The sequence below is a fragment of the Cebus imitator genome, unplaced genomic scaffold, assembly GCF_001604975.1.
Source record: "Cebus imitator isolate Cc_AM_T3 unplaced genomic scaffold, Cebus_imitator-1.0 Scaffold29, whole genome shotgun sequence".
In the NCBI taxonomy this organism is placed as follows: domain Eukaryota; kingdom Metazoa; phylum Chordata; class Mammalia; order Primates; family Cebidae; genus Cebus; species Cebus imitator.
This window is the reverse complement of record NW_016107344.1, coordinates 11,081,800-11,090,127: the sequence shown is the minus strand read 5'-3', so window position 1 is coordinate 11,090,127 and position 8,328 is coordinate 11,081,800. Positions and strand designations below refer to the sequence as shown.

Here is an 8,328-nt window from a genome sequence, read left to right as displayed (position 1 = left end):
CTCCTGGGTTCAGGCAATTCTCCTGCCTCAGCCTCCTGAGTAGCTGGGATTACAGGCACGTGCCACCATGCCCAGCTAATTTTTTGTATTTTTAGTAGAGACGGGGTTTCACCATATTGACCAGGATGGTCTCGATCTCTCGACCTCGTGATCCACCCGCCTCGGCCTCCCAAAGTGCTGGGATTACAGGCTTGAGCCACCGCGCCCGGCCGGGAATAAAAATATGATACTCTAAACTTCAATATAAGAGAAATTCCTTTAAAAGTTTTAACAGTTTTGTGGACATTTTCATGAACATTAGAAAGCATTCATACTGCACATACTAGCTACTCCAACCTCAGTAGCTCGAAAAATCTGATTAAGTTTTTAATTAGCAACTCCTATCCCATGCCATTGTAAATTCACCTAAGACTCTTCCTAAAACAAACCTAACCAAAAAAAAAAAAAAAGCTTATGAGTTCAAAACCAGAAAAGAAAGCACAATTTCATAGCAGGAATGCTAGGTCTGCAGAGGCTGCCTCAGCTACTTACCTTAAGGTCACAACATGATGTCAGTGGTGGCCTGCTGAGGCCAAGTCGCGGCTGTGCAACTAGAATGCTTGTGTTTAAAGCCCTGCTCTGCCACTGTCTACCTGCAATTCTGAACAAGCTGTGTAACATCTTAGTTTCCCCATGTGTGAAATACAGATTAAATGTACCTATTTCACAGAGTTACGGACAGAATTAAGTGAGATGGTATGCACGACACACTTTGCACTTGCCTGACCCAAGAGAAGCATTCACAAATATTAGCTGTTATTATTATCTGTTACTATCCATCTGTAGACTGAAAGAAGCTGCATCTTAGCAAACAAATGTCTGTTTTGCCAGATGCAACATTCTTTAAGGGAAGAAACTGAGTTACCAAATTATTTTCTGTGTCCTGAAAACACTGCAAAAGTTATAAATCTACAAGCAATCTTAAGACACAGTGAAAATAATTTGTTTAAAAATAAGAATAACTCATACTTTAAATGTGAATTCATTCTGACGTTAAGAATTCAGTATTCGGAAGGAAATTACAATATTTTAAAAGAACTGTTTAGTAGTTCTCATCTAACAATTACTCATTCAGTTTTTCTATAATTTTGAACCTTACTCATTAGTGAGTTATTTAAGGTGTGACACATTTCATGTAATGCTGTTGTGATTCATAGAAATGAAATAAATAGAGACCACGTGTTTCCCACTTATCAAAAGTCAACACAAACAGGAGTGATGAGTACGTAGTCAAACAGCCACACCCTGCCTTCTATACAGTTTTTTTTTTTCTTTCTTGTTTGTCCCCTTCCATATTTTCCTAATGCAGTTAAATAAAATCATCCCCACCTAAAATAATCTGAGGAGATACACATTAGGAGAGAATACCCGAGGTTTAATCCTGGACCCATCTCACATGACACACTTCTAAATCACCACTCAGTCCCTTAATTTTAAAAGGGAAATTAATATTTGCCCTATCTACTTCGTAGTACACAAGTGACGTGTGAAGGTGTTTTGACTCCTCTGGGAGAAAAAGGTTACACGCCAAGTGTAGGCTCGCGCTTCTTCCAGCCTCCTGTGGCAAAGAAGCTGGGAAGCAACAGGGGCAAGTGTGAGGCTCTCGGGGCTTCCTCTGAGGTTGTAATTAACCTACCTGAGTATATGAAGGGCGGGGCAGCCTGCCCAGGGCGTGTTCCACATAAACACCTCTGCCAAACCTGTCTTAACACCTGTGGCCTCCGAAGAAGCCCTTGATAGGAAGTTTTTAAAAAGCAGGTCTTGTGGAAGAAAATATCTAATAAACAGAAAGGCAGTAAGTGTCAACTGCATAAATTTCAAAAAACATCATTTCTTTTGCTATGAGGTATATTCATTTCATAAACAAATGGGAATTATCTTCACACCCTTTACTGTTTTGTTTATGGTTTTATTTTAATCCTCTTGCTGGATAAGATTTCCCGCCAATGTAAGCAACAAGTTTCCCCAAAGCTCTGTCGCTCAGTTCCAGTTCTGACCACATAATCCACATGACTTAAATCCCAAACATTCCAGGAGCTTCTTGAAGACCACTTCGTACCAGACTGGTTATCAGCAAAACGCCCACTAATGTGAGTCAGCAGGCACTCCTCTCGTTTAACTTTTTCAATTCCTTGTAAACAGCCATTTAAAAGGCGCCTAGGATCCCCAAAGCACTCTCCACCATATCTGTGTGCAAACCACTGTGCAAAAAACAGTGTTTGAGCTTGTATTCAAAGCTTGGGAGCGGTGTTCGCTGACAAAAACTAGACTCTGAGCTTCAACTGGGCTCACAGTGGATTCCAAATTAAGTTACTTACTAAGCAACAGATCAGCTACTAGGTCATGATACTGAAGATACAAACCATCATCACACCAATCATTTCAACATTAGTAATGAGAAACAAAAACATCCCAACAAATATTGACATGAGAAACCACTGTGGTACAGATGAACCACATCATGAAACAATTCCCAAGAGCCACGTTTGCGAATTTTTCATTCAAAGAGAAAACTGAGTGTTCACATATCATGACCTTATAATGAGATAGTACAAGGTATTGTTTCCACAGGGAGAAGCCCCAGGCTGGTATATATCGAGGAGCTGGATGCCTTCCCTAAAGCTGTTGATCAATTAAAAATATCCCTCTCTATTCCTTTCTTTAAACTTCATTTTTGAAGCAACCATTACATGAGCCCCAGGATTCCACAAAATAGGTCAAAATTTTATAATAAATTCCATGAGATGTCTACACCATTATTTATGACGCAACAGCTTTGACAGATCGCATTGGTTAGGCATCCCCAAAACTTACAAATGCAAGGATGATGGCTTACCATAAACACGTTAGGTAAAAACGGAACGTAATTTAAATGGAATAAATAGCTCCTACCGCTCTCCTGTCTCAGAATAGCATTATTGAAAAGGTTATTCATGATGTCAGAGAAGCTAGTTCTTCACAAAAGGATGGGTTTCACCCTTTTAAAACTGTCCTCACAGTACGTACACACACACACACACACACACACACACACACACACACACACACAGAGAGAGAGAGAGAGAGAGAGAGAGAGAGAGAGAGAGAGAGAGAGAGACACCCTGAAGTCAGAGAAGCTGAGATGGGAGTACCTGACTCCTTGGGTAATGAAAACTGTCTCCTAATTTCTTAAGGCCTCAGCTATAAAACAGGCACGAGGGCTATGACGGCCAGCATTCACTCACACTGTCTGCTTTGGGCCTGAATCCTCGTAGCAATCCTATGTGGTAGCAACTCTTAGCCCTGGCTTACACATAAGAAAACTGAGCTACAGTAAGGTTACTGGAGTTGACCTAGGTCAGTAGGTAGTTCCCTACACAACAGGGCATTGAGCATCAAATGAGAGTGTCTGTGAAAGCACTCAGGGAACTCTAAACTATTTAATTAGCAACCTACCTCCTATTCCCCAGGCATTCCAGTCTACACTGCATGCTCCCGAAAGCAGGAGTCTCTTACCCAACTTCTCACTGGCTGAAATACAGCTTACACATCCTCATCACTTTTAAATCAAATTATTCTTCCTATAAATAGTTGCTATTTACTTATTTATAGAAATAAAAAAACAAAAACCAAATAAACAGATGATTAAATTGCAGGTGTGTGTTGGGGGGATGAGGGAGTTGGCTGTCTTTTGGAGGAAGACCCTTCCTCAGTTCCCGACATCACTTTATTAAGGTAGCCTTCTACTGCACAGGAGTATCCTAGTTTTGTCAATAACTCAAGAATAAAAACATACAAGAGTACATGGAAACGTATCCCTCTAGTGACACTTTTGAAAGGGTATATGGTTGGATGAAACCTTCAAAGTTGAAAGCTTGTCATCACTATTAATTTGCTACATGGAAGTTTTTCCAGGCTAAAGAATACGTTAGAGTCCATTTAAATAATCTGTCTTAATTTTAACTAAGAAAAAAATTCACTTATTCATTCAAAAATAATTTAATGACAACCTGCTATATATATACCTGACATGGTACATAGCACTAGGAATATAAAAAGTAAAATGAAGCAATTTTTGGAAATTTCTTTTTAAAAGTCTAACCCTGTTTTTAAATTGTAGTCGAAATGGCATATGTGGTTAACCCACTGAAATACAGCATGTTCTTGGTTAACTTATACTGTATATTCAGCAAATACCATTCCTTTAAGGGACATAATTCTCAAGTCACTCATCTCTATTAAGATTTGGCATTGTACTACATAATATTCTGGAATATACTAGGACTATCTTTGCCAATACTAATATCATTTGATAGCAAAACCAAACCCAACCTGCAGTCTTCCAAGACAATGGTAATGGTTCTGATTAGAACTGCACAGATCACTGAATTCTAGATGGAACTCAAAAGTCTCATAGTGGTCAAAATTCTAAACATTTCACCTGCCCCTGTGCCCCCTTCCCCAACTTTCATCTCAGCGTGGCTAGTGTCAGCTACGCCTCCAACAAGACTTCACACAGCCAAGAGGAAGAAGTGGGAAACAGCCAGCAAGATGCAAAGCTCTGGGTTGAGTGCCCAGATAATTAAACGCCAGCTGCCTTTATAAACACTCAAAATTCTCACTCAATCATCATTAAGCCAAGCGTCAGACACACTCACATTTTGAGGGGAAAAAAAAAAAAAGAATAAGTTTAAACATTTCTAGTCCAGGAGAAGTCCTCTTCCCTATACCATAAACAACTTTTAGCTTACAGTCTCAAATTATTTTTATTAAACCTCAATTATTATCAAGCCAAAAATGAAATACAACTGGAAGAAAAAACTAAATAAAACAGGGCAGAAAGGAAGGAAGACTGGTTCCAGGACTGACAACGTATGTGCGAGGTTTCATCAATCCATCAAAATCCAAGACAACCTGAGTCCTATTAGAGGCCAGTTAAGTTCAGCAAAAACATCATATACAAAAAAATGTGCTAGTTTTACAGCCTATCCTTCATTATATTAACAATCACAAAAACCACTTCTAACGAGTGAATTGTATTTTGCCTGTAAATATAGGTTTATACTCCAATTTATGTTGTTGCAGACAATAAGGAAAATATCCCAAGGGAAAAAAAAGTCTTGTCTTAAATTATTTTTTCTCTAGATTAAGGAGTTTTTAAATAACTGCCACCCAAGGCACAAGTAGATGCGAACAATCATTATCAGGATATTTTAAGTACAGTTCAAATGCTTAATATAATCATGGGTTCTCAAGAGCAAAAAGATGGCGTCATTTTTTGCAGAAACGTTTCACACACACATTAGCAAGTCTCAACAATTACCTACTTAACCTCCCTGTGAATTACTAGGAGAGGCATCGCTGTGGGAACACATTCATTTTGGGAAATGGTATATCTCTATCACAGGTAAGAGTCACTACTTATTTCATATAAACTTCAAACTGACAGTTACGCCCTTGCTACCTATGATATACTTTACCATCCAGTTTAAGTTTGGTATTAAGTAATGGGGTTGAGAGGCCCGGTTACACAGGAATTCCTTCAACGATTCTTGATGGATTCCCACTGCAAGCCAACAACAACGTGGTCCTGCTGGCATCCATCTGTCAACCTTCCAGAAGCAAAAAGGTCATACAATCTATTCCCAGTGCATAACCACATGAGATGAAAGCATACTTCCACACAAAAACTAGTATATGAATGTTAATGACAGCATTGCTCATTTAGCCAAAATGTGGAAACTACCCAAATGTCCATGAACTGATGAATGAATACATAGAACGTGGTATAACTACGCAATGGAATATTATTCAGCAATGATTGGAATGAAATACAGTGGCCCGCCTCCATGGCTCCACTTTCTGTAGTTTCAGTTATCCACAGTCAACCACAGACCAGAAATATTAAATGGAAAATTTCAGAAATAAACAGTTGGTCAGTTTTAAATTGTGCATTGTTTTTGCATAGTGTGATGAAATCTCAAGCCATTCTGCTGTGTCCCCTCTGTGAACTGCCCCTTTGTCCAGCACAGTCACACTGTAAGTGCTCCCCGCCCATGAGTCACTTAGCAGCCTTCTTGGTTTGCAGATCAACTGTTGACTGTGGTGCTTGGGTGCACGTCACCCATGTTTGACATAATAAGGGGGCCAAAGCACAAGACAGCGATGCTGCCAATTCCAAAATGCCAAAGGGAAGCTATCAAGTACTCCCTTTAAGTGAAAAGGTGAAAGTTCTTGACTTAATAAGGAAAATAATCCTATGCTGAGGTTGCTAAGATCTACAGTAAAAAATAAATAAATAAATGAAATCTATCTTGGAATTTGTGAAGAAAGAGAAAGAAATTCATGCTAGTTTTGGTTGTCACACCTCAAAATGCAAAACTTATGGCCACAGTGCATGACAGGTGCAGAGTTAAGACGGAAAAGACATTAAAATTGCGGGTGGAAGACAGGAACAGAACTGTGTTCCAATCGATAGCAGTCAAGCTTTGAACTTTCCTCAGGCACCTACTGGGGTGGGGAGGGGGTCTCAGAACACACTCCATGTATCAGGAAACATACTTCCTGGTAATGGAAGACTGCTGTACCAATACACGCTATGACATAAGTAGACCTTGAAAATGTTAGGCTTAAGTTAAAGAAAGGCCAAATATGATATTATTCCATTTATGTGAAATGCCCAGAATAAGGACATCCTGGAAACAAAAAGCAGATTAATGGTTGTCAGGGGCTGGGGAAAGACAGAACAGAGAATGACTGCTAATGGTTCCATGGTTTCTTTTGGGGTGGTGAAACTGTTTTGAAATTAGATAGTGGTGATGGCTGGGCAATTCTGTGAATATATGAAAAACCACTGAATTATATACTTTAAAAGAATGAACTGTATAATATGTACATTATACCCCAATATATGTTTTTTAAAAAATTCATTGAACTGTACACTTAGACATTTGTGCATTTTGTTCAAACTCAGTAAACTTTTTGAAAGATAGTTACAAAGACCTTTCACACCATCTCATGCCCCATACACAAAAGAAGTTCAACAAAAGTTAAGCTATTTAAATGATTCCTGTACTCTAAATGCCTGCTCCTCCCTGTAAAAAAAAAAAAAAAAAAAAAAAAAACACTTAAATATATTATGGTCAGATGAAGTGGCTCACATCTGTAATTCCAGCACTTTGGGAGGCCAAGTGGAAGGGTCACTTGCAGCCAGCAGTTCCAGACCAGCCTGAGCAACACAGTGAGAGGCCACCTCTACAAAAAATTAAAAAATTCACCAGGTGAGGAGGCACATGTCTGTAGTCCCAACTACTCAGCAGGATTCCTTGAACCCAGGAATTCAAGGCTGCAGTGAGCTATGATCCTGCCATTGCACTCAAGCCTGACCAACACAGCTAGACCCTATCTCTTAAAAATATACAACTGTACAATATAGTATGTATTACATACATATGTATTTATATGATATTTTTTCACAGGAATAGGTCTTAATTTGCAAAGTGGAATTTCTAGCCCTTGCTACCTTATACCCATAAATATTTTAATATAAAATTCCGATATTTCCTCCTTTCATACATTTACATCTGTCTTGTTTTTAAGTATGTCATCTTTGCATTACATCTAAACAATTCCACAGGACGAGGTTTTCTCAAGTACATTTATTGTCTTTTTCCATAATTCACTTTAATTGTATGGTCTCAAAGCTGAAAACACACATAAGGTATAACAAAGAGGGCCACAATAAATGGGCTTATAGAATTCGCCAACTCCCTATTGAGAATTAATTACATTCTCAACGACAGAATTGTGGAGAAATCAGTTTTCCTCAAACAACTTGCAGAAACAGTTTCTCCTAGATTCTTTCTAGGGCCTTAATAGATCTCAATAAACTTTCCAGCTTATTTATCTCAAAAGTAGATATGCTAACAGCTGTACAATGCATCTAATTATTAGTTTCCCCTGACCAAGTAGTAATTTTATTTCCACTTATTGGAATCATTTGATTAAAGCTTACAAAAGTTGAAGCACAAAGAATAATATTTTAAGATACTTCCTGGTATGTTGACACATATAAAAGACCAATATACATGTTCCCTTTCAAAATAACAAAGAGAAGGAAGACGCTGCCTGATTTGGTTTGGCTGTGTCCCCACCCAAATCTCATCTTGAATTGTAGCTCCCATGATTCCCATGTGTTGTGGGAGGGACCTGTGGGATATAACTGAATCATGGGGGTAGTTTCCCCCATACTGTTCTTGTGATAGTGAATAAGTCTCACAAGATCTGATGATTTTATAAGGGGAAACCCCC

General features: G+C 38.7%; 1 protein-coding gene across 1 annotated transcript in view; it reads right to left on the bottom strand.

Annotated features, from left to right (window-relative positions):
- Positions 1–8,328, bottom strand: part of LMO7 (LIM domain 7) — a 232,038-nt gene that overhangs the window by 154,993 nt on the left and 68,717 nt on the right.